Source organism: Camponotus floridanus, unplaced genomic scaffold (assembly GCF_003227725.1).
Source record: "Camponotus floridanus strain SB8 unplaced genomic scaffold, Cflo_v7.5 scaffold26, whole genome shotgun sequence".
Lineage (NCBI taxonomy): Eukaryota > Metazoa > Arthropoda > Insecta > Hymenoptera > Formicidae > Camponotus > Camponotus floridanus.
In genome coordinates this window covers 676425-704291 of record NW_020229392.1, presented here as the reverse complement: position 1 = coordinate 704291, position 27867 = coordinate 676425, and the positions used below count along the sequence as shown (strand labels likewise).

General features: G+C 35.6%; 1 protein-coding gene across 1 annotated transcript in view; it reads right to left on the bottom strand.

The window, feature by feature from the left end:
* The window catches only part of LOC105257044 (ABC transporter G family member 9), a 125708-nt gene that overhangs the window by 75330 nt on the left and 22511 nt on the right, over positions 1 to 27867 (bottom strand). The gene's annotated exons all lie outside the window — the stretch shown is intronic.

Genomic DNA, 27867 nt, shown 5'->3' with positions numbered 1-27867 from the left:
ATAATTAACGTCAAATCGTTGAGCTTGCGTGCGCTTGTAAAGGGTAATTATAATAACAGATTCATCTTTAGATACAAGCCTGGCTTTCTTCTTAAAAATGAATAGATATAAAACAAGATTAAATCAAAATTCGTCAATTTGATGAACCGTCCCAAGAAATGGCGAATCAATTTCAACAAAATTACGAATTATGTATCTTTAAAAAAAACGCATAAAATAATAATGAAATCTTCTATTTAAAAAAATGACGTTTTACAATTTTAATAAAATAGAGAGATATTATATAGCATTTCTAGAATTAAATTCAAATCTTAATTTTATATTTATAATTTTGTGTGTAAATAATTACATGATTCCATGTGCGAACTGTCACTTCAACGTTATTTTCGCAATTGCCTTGTTTTGTGATTTAATTTAATATTTGATATTCATAATTTTTAGAGATTATAGACACACACATACAAATATTTAATCGAAATTTGAGAAATTACTCAGAGGAGCGGTGCACTATTGATTTGCATCTTCACAGAGTGTTTTTAAGTACTCAACGAGAAAGACACACATTGCTGTTTCCAGTAAATGCCTCGCCAAACAACTCGTACATCCCAATTAAACATGTTTTTTTTTAACACGATCGCCACGAACGGATCGCGATCTATATATCCCGTACATTCGTCATCTCGGTCCTCCGTCTGCGATAGTCGATAGGACTTCGGCCTCGACATAGCGTTCCAAATGAGGAACGCCTAATAGGCAGCAATGCTCGCTGCCAAGGAAGGAAGGTTATCGCGCTCAATACCAAGGATCTCGCCGAGGCATGTTAACCGCCGAGGGGATCGCAACGATCGGTGACCGGTGGCGGGTAGTGTCGCCTCGCATGTAGAGTACAGCGCACACACGTGCGTGTACACATACGTGCGCGCACGTAGCGCAAAAGAGGCAAGATTCTCTCATCGCGAGAGACGAGAGTTGCGCGACGAGAGAGTCGATATCTTGGGTGAAACGGGAGAGTTGCGCGACGGTGGTGGTTGGCCACCCCTGGCCTGGATACCGCAGCGTGTTGTTCACCTCCGTGTGAAAGTACTCGCGCGCGGTTCGCGCGCGGTTCGCGCACGCACTCACACGCACTCACGCGCGCGCCGTTCGCCGCTTCGCGCGTCTCGTGAGTAGAGGAGCTCGCTCACGCGTGCATACGTTCGCGCTCGCGTTCACGCTCACGACGGACGCGCCACTCGAGAGAGAGATGCGGACACGCATGCACGCACGACGCACGCACGGAGCAACGGCCGAGAAGTGCGGGCAGTCGTGCGGAGCACGTCGTACGCTTACAATAGAGAACGCACCTTTGCAGTTTTGGTGTCATTTAAGGAGCTACTCTTGAGATTTCTTCCTCTTTCCAATATGGATTAAGAAAATTATGACATAATTATTGGACTAATATTCTCGTGATATTCTCTCTTGAATTATTGAATTATGTTATTGAATTAATTTCTCATGTTCTTATTGATTTATCGAGGCAAAATTATTTTTATATAAAACAAATACGAAAAAATTATATTTGATTAATTATCAGTAATATCTGTTTTGCATCAGTTTTGGTGTCATTTAAGAAGCTATTCTCGAGATTCTTTAATATGTGATTAAGAAGAAATTATCAAATAATAATAACATAATGCAACTTATTGAAATAATGATTATTGAATTAATATTCTCATATGTATGTTTATGAATTATTGAATTATGTTATTGAGTTAATTTCTCATGTTCTTATTAATTTAGGAAAAATTATTTTTATATAAAACAAATACGAAAAAATTATATATTTGGTTTATCTGTTTTTCCCAATACAAATAATGTAAAAAGCTCATTTTAGACAATTTATAAGCCGCGATAAAATTCTTGGGGAAAAACATTCTGTTTATATCATGTGATGCAGAAACAAAAATATTAAAATAAATAAAATACACACCTGACATGTAATAAAATACAGGATATAGATTAACATACATTAAGATATGCGGTTTATGAAATTATAAATAGAAATTTATCTTAAATTTTATCATGAATTACAAATCGCCTGAAAATCAGATTTAATGGTGTTGAATATTTATATTTGTAAACAAAAATTAAATTAAATTGAAATAATTTATATGACAATAATATTTCACTTGAAAAAAACTTTCTCACAGAATTCTTCCCACATTCGAACGAAGTATGTGTGCGTCACCCGAAAGAATTACGTTCATAATTATGAATTATAAATACCTATCTATCATACCAAAAGCCTCGTGTTAAACGCACAATTTCTCCGAGCTAGTTGAAACGGAACGGTATCATAGTAAACTATATGCCATCAATTGATCGCCGCTTACGAAACTTCATCGGCGCTTCGACACAAGTACCGGAGCGGGTCCCAAACTGGGTGCCTTTCGCTCTCGTCGTTACCCTTCCTCCCGTTGCTCCTTTCCGACGACAACATCTCCTCTCTCGCTCTTCCGCCACCGTCTTTTCGTCGCCGCTCTCCACAGCTGCCCGGCGGTGCGACATAACCGAAAGGACCACATAGGAGCGGAATGATGTACCGTTACGGAGGTAGAATGGCGGTTGTTAGTGTGGCAGTGTGTTAGCCGGGCAGGATCACGTAGGTAGGTAGGTTGGTAGGTAGATAGGTAGAGAGCGCGCGTGCAAAGCGAAGTGCAGAGTGTGGGTGTGGGTGGATACGATGAAGGTGGAGCAAGCGGGAAACCGCGAGGACGAAGACGACGTGGAGAGAACGAGGAAGATCTACTACGGACCTCTTCTCCTAGGAAGTGAGAACAGCTGTGCGCTGCTCGTAGGTAGGGTAGGTAGCCGCGGAACCTGTCCCTACAAATCTTTGTAACAGCTACCGCCGTTCATCTCTTTAGCCTTACCTCTGCTCTCTCTCTCTCTCTCTCTCTCTCTCTCTCTCTCTCTCTCTCTCTCTCTCTCTCTCTCTCTCTCTCTCTCTCTCTCCCTCCCTCCTTCTTCTTGCGTCAGTGCAAGTGCGTCGGCGATATACATCAGAATCCCTTCGCAATTTACATGTATTTTGACATTATTACGTCCCGATACTTCCGACGCAAAGTACTTCCGCGGATATTTCAATATGTGTGATTTTAACACACATGGTGAAATAATTCTTTCTTTTATCATTAATAGTTACGTAGGAAACTCTTTGGATATTTACGAGATAAATTTTTTCTCATCTAATAAAAAAATAATAAAAAATCTGTCATTTGTATTATATGTGCAAATGCCTTAATAATTTAATTATATTCTTATATTTCAAGAAAAGTAGGTAAAATATGTCAGCAGAAAGAAATATAATATTTTTCATATCATCTTTGATTAAAAATATCCGTTGATAAAATATTTATCAAATTTATATTTTCATAAATGCGTATAAAAAACTGACCCTATCATAGATGATCTATCATAATTAAGTTGAAGAAATTAAATATATAATTTTAACGGAAGGTGATCTTTTATAACAATTTTTATCACAATTGATTTTTTATAACAATTTAACAAATGTATTTTGCGAGATAAAAATACCTTTGGATCTCAAAAATATTTAAGTATTAAGACAGTTCATGATTGCTCAATATATTTAATAGAGATAAAAATAAGATTAATCCTTTATTCTTGTCTTGTAAATATCTGTATGTACTTTTGCGTATTATTTTTTTGCAAAAGAATATCGATAAATCTCTTTTATCTAACTTGACAGTGTTTAAATGGCTAATTGAATCCGGCTGCCAAAGGTTTAATTGCAAAAGGAGGAAAAAGTTTCGCGATAAACGTCATTGTGAACATGATGATTAGCAATATCACGAGTTAGCGCTGCGAAATAAGTCCTGTTCGCGTAGTGTCCGTTTCTACGCAAGCAACGTTAAAAGACAATTAATCTGAATAACTCAGCCTAGACCCGAACTCACGTCCTACATTTTGTGTCGCAGCCATATTTGCGCGTCGGACACTTGTAATCATGAATAACTGAGCTGACGCAGTTACAATATGTGTGTGATATAGTGCCATTTAGAACATATTGTGATCGTACACTTAGAAAATGTTTTGGTTTCAAGATATGCTCAAGTTAAAGGATGATGTAAAACGAGTAAAATTAATCGGTAATTTATCTAATCATAATGTGTGAGGCAGATTGATAATATAGATAATTTAATTTTAATGAGATAATTAATTTTGCTTAGAAGTATGAATATTTTATAGTTAACTTTAAAATGTTTGTATTTTTTCAGAATTTAGATAATTAATAATTCAAATATAATAATAAATGATAATATAAGATCCTTATTTTTTTTAACTTAAACCAAAACTTAGATTATGATTACATATTCTGTTAATATTTTTCAAAAATTCATTACAATTTTAACTACAAGACTGCATCATATAATCCTCAAGTTTCTTCTCAAATTCTTTAAGTACTTTCTTTATTGCAACATGTAAAAAATTTTATATGTGCAGTTTTAATTTTAAAATATAAAAATGTATGAATTACATAAGTATATTAGCTTCTTATACAAAAAAAAAGATTAAAAACAATCTATGAACCTTACATTAGTAAAATTATTTATTTCTTAATATAACAAATAGAATTACCTGAATTAAGCTTTACTAAATCCATAATGCTAGTTATCAAATCTCAATTACGAGAATTCACTTTTAGCTATTGAATCAATGGGTGACGATCGCAAAAGATGCAAAACCGTGAACGAGCAAAAAAGATAATCTCTTTCATCGTATAATTTTTCGAAACACGCTGGACAACCACCCACGGAGCGGATACTTTAAATTCGATTCATTTCGACATCATCAAAATAAAATCATCGATTTTGGATTATTTTTTTGCGTAGGCGGACGGTATTCGAGATCTTCTGCACGGTCTCCAAGTGAGGTGTATATTTTGATTTAAAAAAGTATCAGATATTTTTTTTTATTATATTTCAGTTCCATTTATCTAGTTTGTTAGCTACTAAAATAATACATAAATGTCTATGTTGCGTCGTATAATGTAAATTAGTTGTTTGATGCAATATAAAAAAAATAATGCGAGAATAATGTATTAAACGCATCGAGTTGTTTCAAGCAATAAAAACGGTCAGGTAAGAGAGATATTTATAAGCGCTTCGTTTAATTAAACGCTTCATCAATGTCCTAAGCCAGCGTAATGTTTCAGTTACGGTTAATTCATCTTATTATTAGACGTTGGATGGGACTCTTGATGTACTACGATAATAAACGTCGCATAGTCCAACGACGCTTTCGTGATAAATGGTGCAATATATATAAAGATTCCGCTGTTTTGGCAGTACGACGACAGTAAGAAGACAGTAAGAAGACAGACAAGGAAAAGCATCGATCATGTTATGTGCTCGCGTTGCAACTATCCACCGATGAAATTTATATCTCCTTGTGCGCAGTTTATTAGCTAATTACATCCAATCGGCGCGACCACGTTTCTCGCGATAACGTCAAAGGAGAGAGAAAGAGACACTCTTGTAAACGTTTCTCCGATGCTCATCATCGGGCTTAACCGGCTCCTCCACCGTGTCCTGCTAATCTACATCGCACGGTCAAAATAACATTATCACCACCTCGAGATTGGAATTTAATGCCAATTATTGGCAACCGCTTTATCTAAACGCTCAAGGCTCGAAGTCATCTTCCGTCCGCGTAGTATGCGTAGAAAACATAGAAAAGCATCGCGTTGTTGTTTCTTTTCCGCAAGTCGTTTCGCGCGCGCGAGCGCGATCGTAAAGCCTAAGATCGAGGAAACATAAAAGATGCGGGGCCATAAAGTTTCGTTAGTCGATCTGATACCGGGACGGAGAAGGTAACGGGTGTCGACCGTCACATCCAAGGGGAAAGAGGGTAGGAGGGGGATGAGAAAAGGAGCAAGAAGCGCAACTGTCGAGAGAGGAAAGAGGAGCGGACTTATCCGAAATTCCTCCACGGGAGGTTGCAACCGCGCTCCCTCCGGCCCCTCGGCCCCTTCGTCCCGGTCCTCTGGCCTCCCGCGAGAAGAGACTCTCGATAAACTTGAGATTTGAAGGACGTAGGCCGGCCAGCAACGCATAAAGGAGACACACGGCAACGTAAAAGGTTGGAAGTCAGATAACGAGCGCGGGGAATACACGGCGCGCGTGGGTGTCGGTGGAATTGATCGTGCGACTAGCCCGCTTGGCTAGTCCGGCCACGTTGTGGATCCGCGCCAAGAGTCGGATCGTTCTTGTTCCCGGGCGAGCGTCGCCTTCGTGGCCGGCGACCTAAACAATGTCCGAGTCAACAAGGTGACGAGACTCGCGAAGCGAAACTCTAACGCGAACGCTATCTCGCTTATTTCGAAAACTACGTTCGATCCAAGTGCCTAGATTGGAGCGAAATTCCTATTGTGAGGCAACAATCGCGGATTTTATCCTTAATTAACGTGCAGCCTGCGTCTTCTCCCCTTGAAAAAAGAATGGAAGGTATTGGCACTCATGTAATTTCAATAATTAAGAGTTATAAACGAATTGTAATGTTTGTGAAATGTGAATTTTTAGATTAATCGATGGTGGTCATTAATAAGTTAAAGTCATATGTATTCTCGCTGCTAAGGATTCGGATGGATATGCAGGCGGATAACGCCCTGCTGCAAGTTATTGGACAAATATAGGAGGGAATTATGAAACTACCGGCGTAAAGCCAGGCCAAGACGACCGAATCTTTACGAAGCAGAACTTCTAAGCGAGTTTCTTTTTTGAAACAAAACGGGCAAAGGTGCATTCCCCGAGTGTCGGATGATGCTTCACAATGGCGTCTGAGATAGTCTGATGAGGTTATTTGTTACATTGTTCGGATATAATGGAGTGGGCCTTGCAACGGATCGCCCTGATCCTTCTTTCTGGTGCTGGAAGGATCTCTCTGGACGGATCTCACGGACCTTTGACGATGCATTAGCCCGCCGCCTTGGTTTCAGGGTCAGTCAAAAATTTTAGAGAGAATAGATTCGTGCAAATGACTATCTGTGCCTCAAAAATGAAAACATACTAATTCGATTCTAGAGATTGGGCAAAATTAAATAAGTACAATCGAAATATATGATAAGAAATTAAGAAGAGCTTAAACCTCTTTACGAGACTTGGTTGTGAAAAACAGAAATGTACCTCACAAAATACATTATCTTGCATTTAATAAGTTAATATGAGATATAACTTAAGAATAATCTGAAGAAATAAATGTAACAAATTGACATAAAAGCGTCATCTTTAAATATCCCTAAATGCTATAAATTTTGCTATCAATTCTTACATAATAGCGAGTTAAAACGTAAATCGCGCTTCGCGGGATAAATAAAAGCAACGACATTAAGCTTGAATTATTACGATCTCGATAGGACGGGAGATAAATTCCGTAAGAAATACACCGTGCGCGAAAAGTCGTTTGTATGTGTGATTATCTTACAATCGGGTTGCCCGCGAAGACCCGACATCCTTGACCCGCGAAACAAATCTTGTGGATTCTGTGCCCAAAGGCTCTCCTCGAGCGCGGTGCGTATGTGCGTGTCCCGACGCGAGCGCGCGTAACGCACACAGGCGCGCATTCTTTCGACGGCGACGATACGGGAAGCCACGTTCGGACGAACAAAGAGGATCGCCCCACGTCGCGTCCGTCCGTTCGCGAGGAGGAGAGGAGCGCCAAGGACTCCGGCGCAATTAATTCTTCGTCACTGACTCGCGATAGGCGGACGTTCGACGGGGGAGAAGGAGAAAGCGTCGCGAGCAGACGGAGCGAGGAAGATGAATAAAGAGAGAGAGAGAGGGAGGGAGGGAGAGAGAGAAAAGCGGAACATCCGGACCCCTGGAGACGGATGAACACGCATACATGTAGCCACGTATGTCAAGCTACCGAACAACGCGAGCATAATTGAGCGGGCGAATGCGTCTGCATTACACGTGCATTGCGCGATCGGACTTGGGGGAGTGTCTGGTCTCGCCCGGCGTTGAATGCGCTGTATAATCACCACCTACCATGTAAACGGCCTGGCAATGGTAATAGCTTGTTTCGAGGACTCACGTGTGCGGTTAATTTCGCGATTCCTCACCGCACCGGCGACGGAGAAATTTTCCTCCTATCGCTCCGGCTCCGCTTCGAGCTCTAGCATCGGCTGGGAGAGGAGTGACGGGAGGAAGAGGATAAAAGGAAAAGAATGGAATACGACGTGAATGTCCCGGTGGATTTCTATTTTCGAATTGAAATGCTCGACATCGACATGCTCAAAAATTGACGGAGACCGAGTCGCGAATCGATTCACGATCAAATGGATCCGCCCCCCGATCTCGATAATGTATTTTTCGATCCGATCCAAGTTTGACAGATTCAACTTGTAGACATTAATGACGACGTCCGTCGTGAATCATTTTTCGCGAAAGCTTCCACGTACGGGTGGATTCGAGAGTTGAATAAATGCAGACTGGCGGCACAAAAATGTGATTCTTTTATATGCGTTTTTTAAATATAATTTGTTATACTTTAAAAATTCAATTAAACAATCTGTATTTTTCTCTATGCACGAATTCTTTCACCGTTTCGATTCTCGACCATTGAAGCATCAGTAATTTTTAAATAATAAATGATTTAAAATCCTCTACAGATTTTTATTTATATCACGGAAAAATAGAAAAATATAGGAAAAATAGAGAAAGATAAAAAAATATAGAAAAATATAGAAAATAAAATATAGAAAAATATTTGAAGTCAAATATTAAATAATGGTAAAAGAGAAAAACACAATTGACTTCAAAATAAGATTCATGCATGTAAGAAAAATTGAATTTTTCAGAAAGAGATTTTAAGTCGCTTTGTCTTGTTCTCGCTTAAGTTAAAAAATTTCAATTTATTTTGAAAATAAAAAATCGATTAAAAATATTTATCTCGCGTTAGGCTAATTAATCTAGAGCAATATATAAGTATCGGGAGAAAAAGGTATCTTTTTGTATTTTAGAAAGTGCGATAGCGCTAATATTGTCTTATTTCGTGACACGCTCGAGATATTGGGAACACGCCGCACTACAGCATTACGGATTAGAATTCCTTGCCGGAAGTAGGCCGCAGGAGGCACTGCAACATTGTATTATTGCCAAGTCATTTCGCTGATGTTGTACTTCAACGATTCCTATTATTTCCCACCTTCCCACGTCTTACATCCGCCCGCGAAGCAAATGTTCCTTCCGCTTCGCTCGAGACCTGCATTCAAGAGCGCTTGTGACACAGTTTGCGTGTGTGTCGCTTATTGCGCTTATTGTCGAAGCTAGTATCTTCTCGTCTACTACGTTTCTAATGACCCGATGTAAGTGAAGTCTCGCTCTCTTGACGTATATAAATGCAATCTTAAAGTCGATCTCTCGAGACTTGGAAAACAAAGATTGCGTTTCCAATTTTCCTTCCCCAGCAATTGTGAGGAAAAATAGAGCAGTTCTTGAAATTAAAGCAGAGGGAAAAACGTAACGTAAATAATTACTCTGCGAATTCGCTCCAGTTTCCATAATGGAAACGTTATAATGTGGCCTCTATTGCAACAATAAGCGTTGATTCATATTATACGACAAGAACATGATACGACACAATATTCTTCCATAAGTATATTTGTCTTTATCTGTCGTTGTATTTCTATGCTATGAATACGTTATTTTGTAGGATGTTATATTATAGAATATCTTACAGAACACTTTGTCTTGAATGCTGTGTTGCATAATGTGAAACCGACTTTAATATTGAAAGCTATTTATATTTCCGATATTCCCAACAATAATAAATGAAAGAGGGTAATATCGTCAAGCTACATATTTACATTTACAATATTATTGTAGAAATTATCTTTCGTAACATATATATTTTCATCTAAAACATTTGAACATATTTTAAGAAGACAAGCTTCTGCAAAATAGAAATATGTTTAACAATACGAACAAAATTATTAATTATTAAATAAAAAATTATTACTAATTATTAAACATTAATAAATATTAATATTTAATAAATTATTAAATTTATTAATATTTAATAAAATTATTAAATATTATAAATATTATTAATTTATAATATTAATAATATTGTAAATATTATAATATTATAACATATTAAATATTAAAAATTGTTAAATATTATTAATTCTGTGACGTCGATTCAATGTATCAATTATACGTCGATATGGACAAAGGTATAGTCTTTGGATTGAATGTCCGATATCAATAGCCATCTATTGTGCGTGTATGCACACCGTAACTTTAAGGCAAACCGACACCACAATGCATCAATAAGGTTGAGTCGTAGAAACGCGATATCTTTGCATTTAATACCGCACAGTCATTATGATCACTGTACAGTTATCCTCGACCCCGTGTCCTGTACTCCCATAGTATTCCTGCAACGTAACAGCGGAACGCACTTTACGCTTTCATCACGGGTGAATATAATTAACGCGTAATTCAAACTTTTTTTCATGAGTTTCTGGAAACCGACGATGGATAATATATTCGTATATCAAGGATATTTATTATTAAAATGTATTTTGATATGCGACGAAGAGCAAAATCGGAACGCTAAAGACTCGATAAAGAAATGCCAGGTGCGATATGTTTTTGAGAGATTTCTCTACATTTTCGATATAAATATTCCTTGTCATCGTTGTACATTTATTTAGTACCAAATCCAATCCCTCGGTTTGGTTAATGTCGTTTTGGTCGTAATATATTTAGACAAAACATTATCGTGTCTCTTGATGTTTAATAAAGAAATAACAAAAATAATCTTCGGTCTTTTTGCACGAGACAAATAAATAATAAAATTTGTGTGTAATTTGTGAATAAAAATTAAGTATAGAAAACACTATAAAAACCTGTAACCGATCAATTTACTGTCATGATTATTTGAATAACGCAATTATAAATGAACAAAATTTTATAAAGAGATTTATTATGTGTGTTAGAATATGGAAATATCTATCTCCACATGACAGTATCTTAAAAAGAGTTTCAAAAATTGAAAAAATATTCCATCTATAAGGAAAGCGAATTAAATGTTAATTTAATATAATTTTCTTAAAATGAAGATAACGCTCTCTCTCTCTTTGTCCCCCACGTGTATCTTTCTCTGTCCCTAATACATTTTAAGAATGCGTGACCTCGAAACTTGAGGTGAAACACCTCGTAACTATGAGGTTAGCTTCGCACGCGGTAGGGCCTTAACAAGAAGCGGTGGTAATAAGGGCCTCGCATGACACTCGTTCGGGGCTCAGTCAGAGCTACAGTTAGCCGCGGGGCGGCCTCGCCGGTATCGCGCGCGCGTATCCTTTACCTACACCAACCTACCGCCGGAGAAAGAGAGGGAGAGAGAAAAGTGAGCAACCGGTCACCTGGGAACTCGTCAAGCATCCGAGAACGCACTGGACGAACAAGCCGCAACTTCATCATGGCCACTGTCGTCGTGTGATCCGCAGGTGCGCCACGATCAGTTTGCACGTAAACGCACCTCGCATACATATATACCCCGTCCGTACATGCCTGCGGACGGTTGCCCCGAGCCGCCACAAATTCACGACATGTGAACGTGTGGTCTCGGGCTCGATCACCGGGACCGATCTATAAATGTCCTGTCATTTATAATTTTTTATCGGTTAAAAAGACAAGTTTATTTGAACTGTGTTTTTAAATTTCTTAATAAATTTTATAATAAATTTTTATATTAAATTCATTTATTTTATATTAAATTATTTTATGATTAAATTCATTTATTTTATATTAAATATCTTGATAAATTTTATATTTATATGCTCTTTCTCTTTGAAGATCACTGTAAAACAAACTTCTCATCTGTTTACTCCCGAAGTTTAATTTATTAGTTTTCGACTATTATTTATGTCAACAATTAAAAGAGTGTGTAATAATTATAAATGACTCTCTACACCTCTCTTTGTCAAGGAAAATTAATTCTTCAGTTAAGAAATTCGTAAGAATAACGATAGTTATGAGACACCAGGTGTACGCAACTACTCTCTCCTCCTTGGCTCCCTCGCCTTCCTCTTCATGACGTTTCTCTGTCTTCGTATACTAGTTTATCTCCTCGCGGAGAAGGCAGGCGCTTCTCTCTCTTTCTTTCCATCTTCCCTACTCTTTTTTCTTTCCCGGTAATGCCGTTTCTCCGTCTGTTTGCAAGCAAGCAAACACCAGTTTACCTTAGAGAAGGAAGGTTCTACTTTCACTCGAGAACTCTCGAGCTACAAACGGGGAGCAGAGGGTGCTGCTCGTCTCGCCGTCGTTCGGGAAAATAGGCCGACGAGTTTTCATTCATTGCTTTCATATTAAAATAATGAGCGCACAAGCTCCATGTAATCGAATTATAATTACAATTTGATGAGGTAAATTTCCTCGTAATGTCACATTTTTGTCATATTAATCTCTTTCTAATGGTGGTAAAATAACTTCAAAACTTGATGTAATTGATATGTTTGTGAAAACATACAAGCAAATTATAAAACGCTTACAAATTAATCTGTAAATTAATAGGTGTTAAATGTAGTTTATCTTATCAATTGATAAATTTGGAGACATAATGGAATGTAGAAATATTTTTATATAAAATTTTGATCCTCCTATGATATTTTGAAGATTACTTAATCGTTTCAATTGGTATTAAATAAATATAATTAACTATAGATTTTTCTTCATTTAAACTACAAGATTGCAACTTGAAAAGAGCCGGTAAGAATATCTAGTTAACCCAGATTTTCAGTTGTGCGACATTCAACTGGCGTAATTCGAGTATTGTACAAAGTAATAAACCTCGTCTTCAGCTTCGCGAAGCGACACAAATTTATTACATCGGCGACAATTGTCTATTCGTCTTTGTTCTGGTATAAAGTCGACCGCTATCTCTTGACACGTTTGTTAAAGCAGTTACCGGTAATGTACTAATTGTCTATACATGTGTTCCCTATGAGGAGATTGTCATTGTCCGTATGAAAGACAGTAGTATATGCACTAACGTTGTCAAATTTCTACCAGAGAGTGCGCCGTTATGCAACAAAGAAGCTGCATTATTCTTTTATCAGGATATTTGCATATATTTATGCCATATTATTATATTTTAAGGCTTATAAAGTCGCTTTAATATATTGTAAAATAATTTCAATAATCGATTTCTTTAAAATTCCTTGCTCGAGGAGTATTTTTATGCGCTTTCCGATAAATTAAAAGTGTATCTTTTATTCCGATAACAATGCCTTAACACTTTTACTTCATAGTCTAATTTTACTCACCTTTGGAAGCAATCTTGTTGAATTTTCGTGCTTCAGAATTAAACTACTACTATTTTAAACGTAACAGATACGATAATAAATAATGATAATAATTGAAAAATATTTTTCATAAATTTTTGAATTTTAAGAGAATGATAGAATATAATAATATAAGATGCAATTTTGATAAAATATATTTTTCTTTTCAATAAAAGTGTTCTATAGAGAGGAATAACTTAGTAAGTCTAAATTACTATAATAAATAATAGTGTTCCGACGCATTCCAATCATAATGCATGAAACGTCAGACGTATCAAAAATAAAGAACCAGAATTTTTAGAATCTCTACAACCGAAAGTACAATTAATAATTTATCTGAGGCGCATTATAATTCAATTATTATCCTGATGGTATTTCCGCCGAAATAACGAGCGACGATCGTCGGTGTTATTTTTGCGATTAGCCCTCTCATCGCGTCGATTCCGAAACGACTGACCGAGTCCTGCCTCGAAACGTCGCAAAAAAAATCTCTCGATCTCGCGCTGCGCCTAACTTTTTTTTCCTCGATCCGGATCGAGCCGCTCTGCAACAATAAAAACTGCGTCCACATGGCCCCTACCGCCGAGTCGTCGAGACGCTTGGGGGTTTAAAAGGCGCGGTGCAACCCGCGCGGATATATATCCTGCCGCCTTGTCCGTGCAAATATTGGCGGGACGTGGAATTTCGGGTATATTTTAAGAGATTCATCTGGCGAGAGTCGAAACGTTCCGAGAAGCAATTCCGATCTTTACGATGCTTATTCTCGCGAGCGCCGGTGCACTGACGCCCGAAAAACAAGGCAGAGCCCGCGTGCAGTCCTCCTCCGTCGTCTTTTCCTCCTGCTCCCCCCCTTCGTATCTTCTTCTTCTTCTTCTTTTTCGAAAAAGTTGCAAGTAATCCTGAACAACAATCGATATTTTGCAGCTTCTTTTTTCCAAGGTCAGGAAATGGATGTACCACCCGGCACCGTCGTCGTTCCTCCTCCATCTCCGTTTCCTCCTCTCGTTCTTCTTCTTCTTCTTCTTCTTCTTCGTCGTCGTTTTCCGCCGCCGCGGGTTTTTTTTCCTCCTCGCTACACGGTGGGTCCATAGTGGTTGCGCCGTTGAATGTCAATGACGATTGTCGCGTGTGTGTTTATCCGAGTGGCTGCGTTTGGGCAGCCTTGGTAGGCGCTAAAATTCTCACTTTCAGTTTCGTTGAGGTCAGCCCGCACGTCCGCTCGCACGGACCTAGCCGAAATTCCGACCGCTGATTCATCGTGGGTCGCGTGCGCGCGCGCGCGCAGTCCGAGAAGTGTCAAGGATGAGAGAATATGTTAACATGTCGCGCAACGCCTGGTTAATTACGCGTGCAATAATTCACGACGCGCGTCGCGATCTAATTTTTCCTCATCATCGGACTTTTATCGGCGAGGCCGGGTAAAATTTGCGAACGCGATTTGCAACGCGATTTTCGATCAAAACAACGCCGCGCCGGCGCGTCCGCCAGACGGTTTGTCGACTTTGAGTAATATTGATTAGTGAGGGCGACGTTTGCCTTGCATATTTTGGCAAATTCGCACTAGCCCGGCTAACTGCACTAGCCGCATACAATCGTCAGGTCTAAGAATATCGGCGACGATATAATAAAATTAAATTCAACTTTATTGGTTTTGAGAAAAAATGCAAATTTTTTTTAATGTCTGATGCTAGCGACGAGCTCTTAATGACGGGTAAATCTAGAAACTATTCATAGGTGAAATTTCCTGAAGAAAATTTTCTCAATCATAGAGATGATATTTATTTGAGATTTAACGGTACCAAAAATTGATTCTGTAGTAAAAGTCAGTTTAATAATTCAAGCAATAAAAGTTTTGAAGAAAGATGCCTTGAAGAGGCAATTTGGGAAGAATCTATCAATGAATCTTTTTAAAGATAAAAAATTGTTATTTTCATATTATTTCAATGATACTTTAGTCGATAATATGAAGTGTTAATATATTAATTATATTTTATTAAAGTCATCATTTGCAACATTCGTTAATAACATTATCTAATAGACAGAAATTTATTAGCCAGCATAAATGATTTATGAAAGCTGTAATACAATTGTAACATTATGAATATTAATATATTTTTTGAATTATAATAAATATTTAATTATAATAAAACAATAAAATATAATAATAAAAAATGTCAAAAAGCACAGTTTTTTTCAGAAATTTTTTTCACAAGTTGTAATTGTATATGTATGTATGCATGCCTGTGTGTATTGTATGTTGTATGATCGTGCTGTAATAATTAAAATAAATTTACGCTTTAAAGTGATTTTATTTAAACAAGTATAAAGTTAAACAAGTATAAGTTGCATATGAATAAAAAAATCTGATATTTAACAGAAGAAGAAACTGTCAACGTATGATTTTTCGTCGTATTTTTTTTTTTCAAAATAAGCTCACAAACTATATTGAAAGGTCGCATTCATAAATTCGTATCAGAGTAAATCTTTAAGAGATTATCCATCATGTATGCGAGCTTTATGCAACATCTTACAATACAGCTTACTATTCATACCGCAGCCGGTTATAAAGAAAAAATTGCGTAAAATTACCGTAATACAAATCTAAGACAAATCTAGCGTGTAAAAAGGTTTCAATATTAAGCAAGATCGTTTGATTATCGCGCGATTGGCTTATTACGAGAACGCGCGCGAATTATAAGTTGAGGATCTCGGGAGAAGCGAGGAAATCGTACCGTGACCGGATATACGACGATAAAACCGAAAGTGGCGTGACGTGGTGGAGTCCGCGCCCCGAGTCTCCTCCGCCCCCTCGATCCCCTCCCGTTCCCCTCCTCCTCTTCCTCACCGTCTCATTCCTCACTCTTTCTCTTCTCTCACAGCGCACAGGTCGTTTATGCTCCCGCCAAGGTTGTGTTCCGTGTGACCATGCTCAAAGCCATGTCGTATATATGCAAAGCAAATGCAAGGTCGTTCGCGCGTGTCTCTGCTTCCACACGCTCTCGCGCGCCTTCGTGCGTGCGTGCGTACGTACGTGCGTGCGTGCGGACGTGCGTGCGCGCGAATACAGGACGGGTAGCGTGCGAGAGCGCGCAATGACGTGGTCGCGGTCTTGGCAAAAATTGTCGGCGTTTCGACGAAAAGCTCGGCTACTTGACCGAGACAAAACTAGGCCTTGAAGTGTCGCGAGGTATCGGGTGCGCGTCGCCGACGACCTCGTCGAATTTCGATTCGTCTGATTCGGAGATCGTGCAGGGCGGGGTCCGAATTGTCATCGCGCTTCCGAAAATGGTCCGATCTGAAATTTCCGTGCACACGTCTCTGTCTCCAACGAAGAGAGCGATTCTTAGGAACCGTTGAATGTTAAAAAGCGGCTTGTCCTAAATCGACAATTTAAATTTGGAAAATTTCCGAGATAAAAATGAACAAATCGATCAATGACGGATGCTATTTATAATGCAGATATATGTGTTTATAATGTAGACGGAAAACGTATTTTGAGAGTGTCTCATAAAGATTATCCATCGCGATTAACTATTCTCTTCTAATTAAGTATTAATTTTCTATTTCATTTGTGGCAATAACTACCATGTTGGAAAAAGAAATATAATTTATATAATTATATTTTAATATAATTATGAAATTTATATACACTAAACCGAGGAAATCTGATTAAGTAATGATTAATATTATTGCACGCGAATAATATAGATAGTAAATAAGAAAGTTTCTAAATTTTTTGCTGAATACTATCTATTGTTTTTTACACTATACCTTGTAAATAAGAGCAAAACAAACACTTGTATTTTAAGTACGTAGAGTAAATGCTAAACCTTGAATGATATTTATTGGCCTGTTCTGCATACTAGATTCAAAAATAGCTGATTCATTGTACGTAGTAATGCGACTTTCATTCACGTAACAATCCGCGTGGAATCTCAATCCGCATGCAAGAAACTTCAATGTCAGCATGATTGTTAACACAACGCACGAAACAATCTACTAATTGATTTAATTCAGCGATTTTTACCGAATATATATACATGCAAATCTCGTATTTTTTTGTATAAATATTTATGTATATGTAAATATATTTTTTTATAAATATTAAAAAGAGAATAAAAGAAAAATATTTAAAAATAGCAAATTGTGTATATCTATAATTTAATAAATGAGATTAAATATGCTTATATTAAGTTATTCATTAGAGAATCTGAAAATAAATTTCATGAATAAATAATAGAGAATTTTATGATATCGAATCGATCATTTCAGACTTTTAGTAGATAATTTAAAATTATTTTAAACATTATCGCACATGTATCGCAACTCAATGTTTTACAAAGATTCTTTTTTTCTTTCTTTGCGTTTTTTCCGTTTTTAATTCTATATTATACTGAAAGAGAGATATATAAGAAAATTATTATTGAAATTTTAAAATAAAAAAAGAGAGAGAGAGAACTTTTTTGTGATACCATTGTTGATCTTTTTCATATCGATTACAAACATGAAATATTCAGTGCGATGTCATGTATTCTTATATTAACTAGAATTTTGAAGGAGTGGTTGCACTTTTGATTGATATCGACTACAAGTCTTTATCTTGAATCGTTTGCGAAGTTAACAGAAGAGTATTGTATACATTCTTATCGAGCATTAATATACATTCTTATCGATATCCTCATTAGATAGCTCAGAGATATATTTAGATATATTTAAGCTCGATACATCAAACGATGTCGTAGAGAAATTACTCATCTATAATATTTACGAACCGAACTACCAAATAAACACATTGTGTTATCAGTTTTTTTTTATTTATCTATTAAATTTTTTTATTTATCTATTATTCAAGCATAAACAATAATTTAATTACTGAAATCTATCTCATTTAATCTTAATTACATGATCAAATGAGGATTTTCTTTTTCTGTACATACATGTATACCAGATACATATATAGAATTATGCATCCTTTAGCAAGCAATGAAATATAATTAGAAAAAAAATATAATTTACAAAAATATAATTGTTAACCAAAATTAAAAGCACAGTTCAATTTAAACAACTATTAATATATATTCAAATATATCACTTCTTTCTTTATAAATAAATTGGGACACTTTTTGTAATTGAAAATATTTCTGTTTTACACAAACCATAAATAAATTCTATATATAAATTCGTTCTATTTAAGCAAACAATAAATTCGTCTTTTTATTTCAATTATTTCTTCTTTCCTAAAACAATAAAGTTTCCAATTTATAACTTATATATAAGGGTCCAGTCATAGAAATTAAAGTAAAATTCAATTTTAATAGATGCGGAGAGAAAGAGACGGTAATTATGCTACGAGAGCCTTTTATTTTGGTTTGGACACCGGTAAGAATTCGCACATATCCGTGCAAGCATCCGGCGACATGTATGCGTTATACACACGCACTTGTAACCTGGACTACCTGGATATGCCTGAGCCCCAATGGTCCGCATTCCAAAAGTCAAGGACTCTCTCTTGAACCGATCCGGACATCGGAGGCGCCTCCTCTCTTTTCGCCACGTGCCTCTTCTTCTCTCTGCTTATCGCGTCTTTCCTCGTTCTCGGCCAAACGAGAGGCAGAGAAAAGTGCTTATGACCTGACGAATCATCCCGAGTATCCCATTGTATAACACATTTGATCGACGAGCGACCACGAAAGTCGAACCCTTGATACGCAAAAGGACGACAAGCGAAATATTATTATTATCGTTATTAGGGACACGTTATTATATCGAATTATTGGTATACATACTGATCGCGCGCGAGTTTAATCATACATTCGAGATCAATTTATGACTATTATCCTTTGTCGAGAATTGTTAATCAATTTTCCTAATATAGTAATATGTTGCTAATTTTATTATATAAATATATATAGAGATATTACATTAAAAATACAGTTTAACTCAACTAAGCACAAAAATGTTGAATAACTCGAAAACATTTATCGAAATATTTATTTCGAATCAAGTAATCAAATCAAGTAATATTTTATAAAAAATCTATCGCGCTTTTACGAGGAATTTGTAAATATAATAAAATGATTTTTATATATGTATATAATTTAATTATAAGAAAATGTAACGAGAAGCTAAGTAATTTAAAAAAAAAATATCTCGCTTGCTACGAAATACGAAGCAATATAAAAACATTGTGTGGCAACAGTTGATTTACAATTGTTCAAGTTTATTCTTATTATTTCGGTGGTTAAAAATCTTCGGTTGATTTCTCAAGTACGGGCCATCCTAAAAACGAGTCCCGAAAGTAGATTGCGCGGCGCAAGGTTTGTCGATTGAAATCAGAGAGACCTCGTCGGATATATCTTAATAAGGGAATCGTACCTTGACGGACAACCGGTGCGACAATGGCGACGCAAAACGCACTTGACGATGAAGTCGGTAATTCAAGGATACGACGGCAAAGATATGGTTTTACACCAAGTATCCACATACGTACACATAAATGCAATTATGTTAAAAATAAAATATCTAATTATAAATCGAGATAATTATAAATTGTATGTATGTAAGAGTTTTTTCTTATTATATGATAAATAATTCTATTAATAATAATTCGTAAAATCATATGCATATTGAAATAAAAAAATGTATGTTGTTATATTCTCTAAAAAGCCATGAATTTTTCAATAATTAAAGCAAGTCGAAGAATCAAGAATGAGACTTTTAGACACAAAAATGAGGTAGAAATGAAAAAATAATTAAAGTTGAAACACGTTAGCCGATACTAGTGAAATAAAAAAATCTGCCCTATCGAGATAATATCTGATTATGCTTCCATTTATTCATTCGCAACTCATGATTGAAAGCATCGTTCATCAGGATTAATCGGCCGTAATCGAATCGATGCTGAAATCATCAATCGAGCGTTGTATCTCGAATTTATAGCTCTCTTCCTTCGCGACCAGGCGTACTGTAATCAGGGCAGCCGGTTAATGCACTATTGTTAGTGGCTCGATTGTGACTGGTCACGTAGAAAAATGAACGTCGTTCAACGATCGAGAAACGTAAAAAGCAACAGGTTCCATCGGAGCTCCGTTATCGTGCGAGTGACTTCGAGAACGAAGTGAGACGTGACGTACTTCGCGCATTTATCTCTTTTTCTCTATCTTTCTTTCTTCTCCTTCTTCCCTAAGGCTCGCGAAGGCGGATGAAGGCGAGGATAAAGTCGAAAGGCATTCACCCTTGGTGAAAGTAGCTCCTCGATCGATGTCGCCGCTGTTTCGGCCACGTATTTACGCGAGAGCTTTTTACGGCAAGAGAGCTTACACCATTTTCCCGCACAGATATGTACGTCTAATTCTAGTCGCCAAATGAATTTTTATTCAATATCATATTCGATATAATAATGTTTTTCAACGAAAAGTTCGAGTAGTCGAATTTTTTTATTATAAACAGTGCATAAAAATATTGAGCGAATTGAAATTATAGTTTATTCTTTGGAACTTTTTCAGATATCTATCGCATAAATAGATTTTTTTTTCAAGAAATTCTCTATTAAAGGCTTCTTTGAAAAAGCTAATTTTATCATAATTCTGTTCATTAGTATTTTGATATTCTATTATTTATCTGTATGCAATAGAACATTAAACACTGTAACTTGAAATCTTTTTCAAGTAAAATTCCTTTTAATTTATTTTCCTGAATTAAATTAATCCAAGCTTAGAGATTCCAATTTATTAAAAAATAACAAATATTTATTAAAATTGATTTTAATGTGAAAAGATTACAGCTTATTACATTGTTTTTATATTATCTTATATTTCTTTAAATAATTAAATTTATAAATCATTTCTGCTTCTTTTTGTTGACACAAAAATTATATTAATTATATGTAAACATTTTGTACAGTTGGAAAATTACCCTAAAATGTGAATATTATGAAAATGATTACTGAGCTTTTGCAAGTTGACTTCAAGTATATCTAGCAACTTCATAGACTTAAGTTTTATAGGTCATTTTGATCGATATTTTAACAATAGAATATTCTGAAGACTTTAACGAAGTAAAAAATGTTTAAAATTTATTTTTTTATAAATATAGAGAAATAATGGCTTTAGGAGCGTGAATGACAATCTTTTTATTTTTTTACTTTCGTTGTACATATTCATTTTTTATCAATTTTTGTAGAGATTTTTTTTAAGCACTTTAAAATTTAAACTGCAATAAGACTGCGACTCATATATGATTAGAGACAAAGCAAAAAAAATGTGTGACCTACAAGAATTAAAATGAATAATTTCACTTTTAGTTATACAGCTTCGGAAAGAAGCTAAATAACTGAAATATTAAATAAATTTCTATAATAAACGAGAAAATGAAACAACATCTACTGAAGCAGTGAAGATATTAACATTTCTAAAGATAAAGTCACTAATTGTAAAATAATTTTATATTGTTATTTCAATATATTGAACATCTTGGTAGTATATTAAATATCTTACTTATTATAAGTTAAAATTAAATTTTGTTAAATTAATTATATTCCATTAAAACTTACTTAATTATAACAAAGTTTTATTACCAGTTTACATTTTTGTAAATTCGTTTCTTAGACCACTTAATCTCAACATTAAAAATAATGCTTAAATTTGTACAACCGAAGAATGGTAAAAAAAATTTGACCTAGAACATACTTATGGAAAACAACTTTTACTGAATATGCAGAAATCATATTCACATGATGACTTGGCAGTTGGATACGAAGTCGTATAAGGCCTAACTCAACATGTCACAGCGAGAGAGTTTTAGAGGACCATCTTGGAATTTGTGTAACTAACAGTAATTTTAGAGTGACTATTACGACTATTAGACAGAAGAATCACCAACAACGAGGCCATTGACCCGCTATTAGTAAGTTCACGTATTAGCGTTCGGATGTTGCCCACGCCAGCTGACTTTATCAATCTTCGCCCCTCCCTTTGTATCAATATTTCGTATTAAGCATCGATTTTTGGAAGTCGATAATGACACACGTCGTCATCGTTCGAGATTCTTTAGTAATGACTTGATTTCCACGTAAGAATGAAGCAATATGTATCGTTCTTGCATGATATTGTCGTCATAATCGATATATATCTAAAAAATCTAGTTCTTTCAATTAAAATTTAGACATTTTATTACGCATATGTCGAATTACATACATTTTTTAAGACATCGAAAATATCTTTATAATATTTTTGATACTCATTATTATTGATACTTATTTATACTCGAGCAATATCTATGAACTGTTTGTGTTAGAGGACTCATAAACATATTCCTAGTTTTCTCTCTCTCGTGGATATATACTATCTCCTTTTCGCGGCGTACATCTGCGTTATCTAACATTAGTGACTATTGAACCAGAGGATATATCTCTCGCTACCAGTCTAAACTATAACGGGTCACTGACCGCCGCGCGACGTGAAACAGTTAACGTTCATTTCATTAGTCGCCGGATACTTAGTAAAATTAGTATTAATATTCAAACAAGCCAGACGCCATCGAGCACTAAAACTGTAAAAAACACTTATTCTAATTTGGCGATGAAAAATTTATGAGTAAGGTTCATCGAAGATTGTATTGGCCTGTAAGTATTGCCTTACATTATCACTTATTGTTTACTTAATAATGCATTACGTATCGACAAAGCAAGTATATTATATAACAGATCTAGGTAAATAAATTGAAGAAAAATGTTGACCTTTTCCACCCGTTATGTGTGTCTTATTCTAACAACTTAACTTATCTCGTAGAATTCATTTACTCAATGGTTAAAATTACCATAGCTTCAGATAGTTCGATATCTCTTCAATAATATATTTTTGTGACGAGAATTATTATGTTACGAATCGTCAACGAGGAATTTTATCATGACCTGCGAAAGGAAGATTAAGCTTCGAAATATTTAAAAAGGTCATCGACTCGCCTAATTTCAGTCCTAATACTTACGATCGTTAGACGCCAGACGTCTCCCGATAAGATTTACATTCCTACAGCGCCTCTGCTGCTGCCAAAATGATAAATGCGACCGTGGAACGTGATATTTCTCCGTTAGGCGATGGCTCGATTTTTATCCGTCTCTTTCTTTCGCAATGCGTTACTCATTTGAATAGCATCAAATACATTAAATGTCAAAGAAATACTTTTTGTTAACAGGGAACGTTCGCGGATTCATTCTTTATGTATCTTATTTACCATAAATCTTATATGCAAACAACTTTAATAATAGACTTTATGAGACTTTGTAGTCCTCTTGTTTGGTATTTTATTGTGGCATCGCGTATAATATATTATAGTATTCCTCTATCGTAACTCTCTCAAGTTTTTTATATAGCACTTAAACTCTTTTGTTTTTCTTTCATTTATTTGCGGAATACTTCACAAAACAATTATCGCACACGTATATTTATTTTATGATAAAATAATATTTTAAGAAAATATAATTGTCAAATTTGAATCAATATGTAAAATAATAATGTATTTATTATTCCGTATTCATTTTATTATATGAAATGTGTCATTGCTAATTTTGCAAACTAAGTTTTACGATATATTTTCATATCGAAAATGAATGCATGAGAAATTCATATATAATCTCTCTCGTCCAAAAATACGTAAAATAAAAGTTTCGAGATTTTTCTGAATAAGACAATATATTTTTCATATTTGAACAGTCTAACAGTAATTTTATTGTGACTGTTAGACCAACGAATGTGTCTCGGCACGTTCGAGCAGGTCACTCACCTTTCACGGTATATTCCAGCAGTTAGATTCATTAGACATCGTACATACGTTATAAAACACTTGAACGCTATCGAATTGAATGAATTTACTCGATGTCACGAATCACATTACGAGATAAATGTCCTTACGGCAATCGCCAACAAACGGTTTATTAATTCCGTACATATACCGACCTTCATCTTCATGATTGCATCACAGACAGTCTGGAATTTAATCTATTCAAGGTGTTTTCGGAGAAGGTATATGCCGTTACGAGACCTATATTCCCCTAAGAATTTTTTTTTAATTATAAACGACCTACTTGAAAGCTCGAAGACTCTTTAATTGACGAATGATTATACTTAATTATTATAATCAAAAAATATCTCAGAATCATATTAATTTGAAAATGAAAGCAATATATCCGAGTGTTGTATCAATACATAATAGATTACATACATAATATCGATTGCATCCGACGTGGTAATTGATTGCAATTAAAAGTTATACGTTACAGTTTTTATCAAACAAACTATTATTTAACAACTCAAGAACGTAATGCGAAAAGTATCGCTCGACGTAATTACTTTGGCGTTTTTTTTTTTGCGCGCATTTTACTTTCGAATGACCCGAAAGTCGTTAATGGAACACGGGAATCGAATTCCAATGAGATTGCTCGGAGCGCGAAGCGATTAGATTCCACTTAAATCCCACGACAAGAGCCCGAGTCATAAATACGTTGAGAAGATTGATGATGAATTTCGGTAGCTTTAATCGCGCACCGAATCCGCGCGCACTTGCATTACGCGTGTACTATTGAACTAATTAACTATCTAACTTAATTAACTGCTCGCTGAACCGTGATATAAGAGCCGTGTATATGCGCGAATGCTGCGCGTATACACGCGATGGACATCGGTAGGTACACATACCAGGGACATCGTAGGTTCTAATGGCAACGTGTATCGCCTCTCTAATGGGATCGAAGCGGAAAGCAAAATAAATGACGCGGTAAATTCTTATTATCCAGAAGCATCTGGTTTCTACCAATTTAACTGCACGCGACGCTACGAAAACTGCAGAAAGTTCCATCATATAAAGTAACACAAATTGGGAAGTTAAACACTTAAGGAAAGCGAAATCTCTTTCGGAGAAAATAAAATATCCCGTATGTCTCTAGAAAACTCCACTTTTTCTCTCCTTCTCGGAAATTATATTGGCCATTTTTAGAGACTATTAAAAATAAAATTTTACGAATATTAACGTTTTGACACTTTAATTGCAAGAGTCGCTAATTACACAGGAAAAAAATAAAATGTTAATTATCACATTTTCCGCATTTTCCGCACATTCCCAGAAAGTCCATTCTAAATTTTAAGTTAAAATAACTCATTCGTCGCATGTTACTTATTGACAAACTAAAAATGTTAAATAATTGATACAATACTTTACATTTATTTTTGTTATTGCGACTTTAAGTGTAATGTAAAAATAACATACAAATTAATTAAAAATTGCACGAGAAAATAGTTACAATAACTCGTAAGAAATGTCTAGGATATTAATATATAATAGTAATTATTTTAACTGAAATTGTTTGTAATACAAACATTTGATTTTAGGAAATTTGATTATTCTTGTATGTCAAAGTTCAAGATTATTTGAAGACTCACTTTAACTTTTCTTAGAATGTTAAATTATAAAGTTAGAGTGTTAAGTTATAAAGTTGACATAAATATAACACATGAAAACGTTATAAAAATAATAACAGATTGTATATTGTATGTTAATTTTACATTGAAGTACTAATCAAAACGTTGTAACAAGAAAATTTTAACTTATGGACGCACAATTTTTTACTGTGTATGTACAAGAATCGGATGTTGTTGAATTATCATTTCAACCATTACTTATTTAAAGAGAAAACATAATTGAATAAAGACTCAAAATTATAATTTAAAAGTGACAAAATTACACAAATTTATTTATTTCTACGCGATGATATATCTTGCAAATTGTACAATTTTAATTATAAAATTCTTCATTCTAAAAAATATGATACTGTGAATAAAAATTACTTTAATAGAATTAAGAATAATAAAAGTACGCAATATTTATTAGATGCATTACAGAAAAGAAGACAAAAATTGAAATGATTATTTAAAGAATCCAATAATTGTTTCATAAAGAAAATAGAAATTAACATTAAAGATGAGGCAAGTTGAAAAAAATCATCCATGCTATCTCCACCTTACAACTTTGCAAAACATATAACGCGCGAGAAAAAGCACGCGGGTATCTCTATCTCGAGCCTCTGAATTTTTCGCAGATGCACCGTACCGGTCCAGAACAAAAATGCAATACTACGGATCTGCAATGGAATATTAGTCGCGCTATCGAGTCAAAAAGGGGGAAAAAGAAAGAAAAGGAAAAGGGGGAAAAGGGAGAGCTCGCTATACATTAACATATTTAATGCACTACATGCGCATTGCGCAGCGCGCGCGCGCAATATCGCGTCGTTTTGCACACACACACACACACACACACACACACACACACACACATATATATATATATGCACATGCATGCCGGCGCGTGCGCGGCACTATGCACTCGACCGAGTCATTGACCCGCGTATAAAACACTCACACGTAGGCGTCTGCCGCCACCCGTGCGAGCGAGTGAACGCGCGCGCGCGTTCTCGTCTAGCGACGACGACGACGATGGAAGCGACGGCGACGGCGGCGGCGACGGCGGTGGCGACGGCAGAGGTGACGGCGGTGCCGGTGGTGATGCCGATGATGGTGCAGCGATGGGTGCAACGGCGGGTGCAGCAGCGCATCGCGGTTGTAGCGTTGCACAACGCGCGGCGTTCGGCGGGGATTGTGCGTGCTCCTCGCGGTTATTATTGTTACGCGAAAACGCATTGGGAAACTTCCAATCAACAACCGGCTACGGAATTTACCGACCTATATGGCTCTACAGGCGTCGCAGAATTGTTGTCTCGACGCGACGCTTTCTCGCGCGCATAAATTTTTCGTCCAACGGTTTTGCGAATTTGCAAGAATCGGGAGGATCGCGTATTTTTTTTTTGGATGTTTACGCTCATCGATTATTATTTCGCGAAGAAAATCTCTTATCGATAAATTTGCTCATCTATCGAGCTATTTATCGAGAATAGAAAGCAACGAATATATTTATGTGGAATTTTACATAATTTTTTTAACTTGTAAAAAATTAAAAAATGAAAAATAAAATGACAATAAAGAGAAAGTAAAAAATTAAAAATAAAATGGTAACAAAGAGAAATATGTAAATAATACAGGAAAGTATAAAGTGAATTTGACGCAGGTGTAATGAAGAGTAAATGCTAAGAAAAGCGTGTTCAATAAAACTTGAAGATCATTTAAATATCCTTCTCATTTTATTATTTTACATCATCTTGATGCTTTGATTAAAAATAATCATATTTTATAACAACAAAATTATTTTGCATCAAAATTCACTAAAAGTTTCTTTACAGTTTCTTTAAAAGTTTATTTAGGGTGAATGTAAATGTATACTCTTTTTATCTTCAACTCAAATTTATTCACTTCGGAATTTCAGTTGATCAAGTGGCTCATAAATAAAAGATTTATAATTCTAACACACTCTGTATATTGATACATCGGTCGGGAAACTTAAATTTTGTTGTAATGAGTCTCTGGCTCTATCTTATAATGAAATTCGAAATGCAGTTCAGAACGTAAATAGAA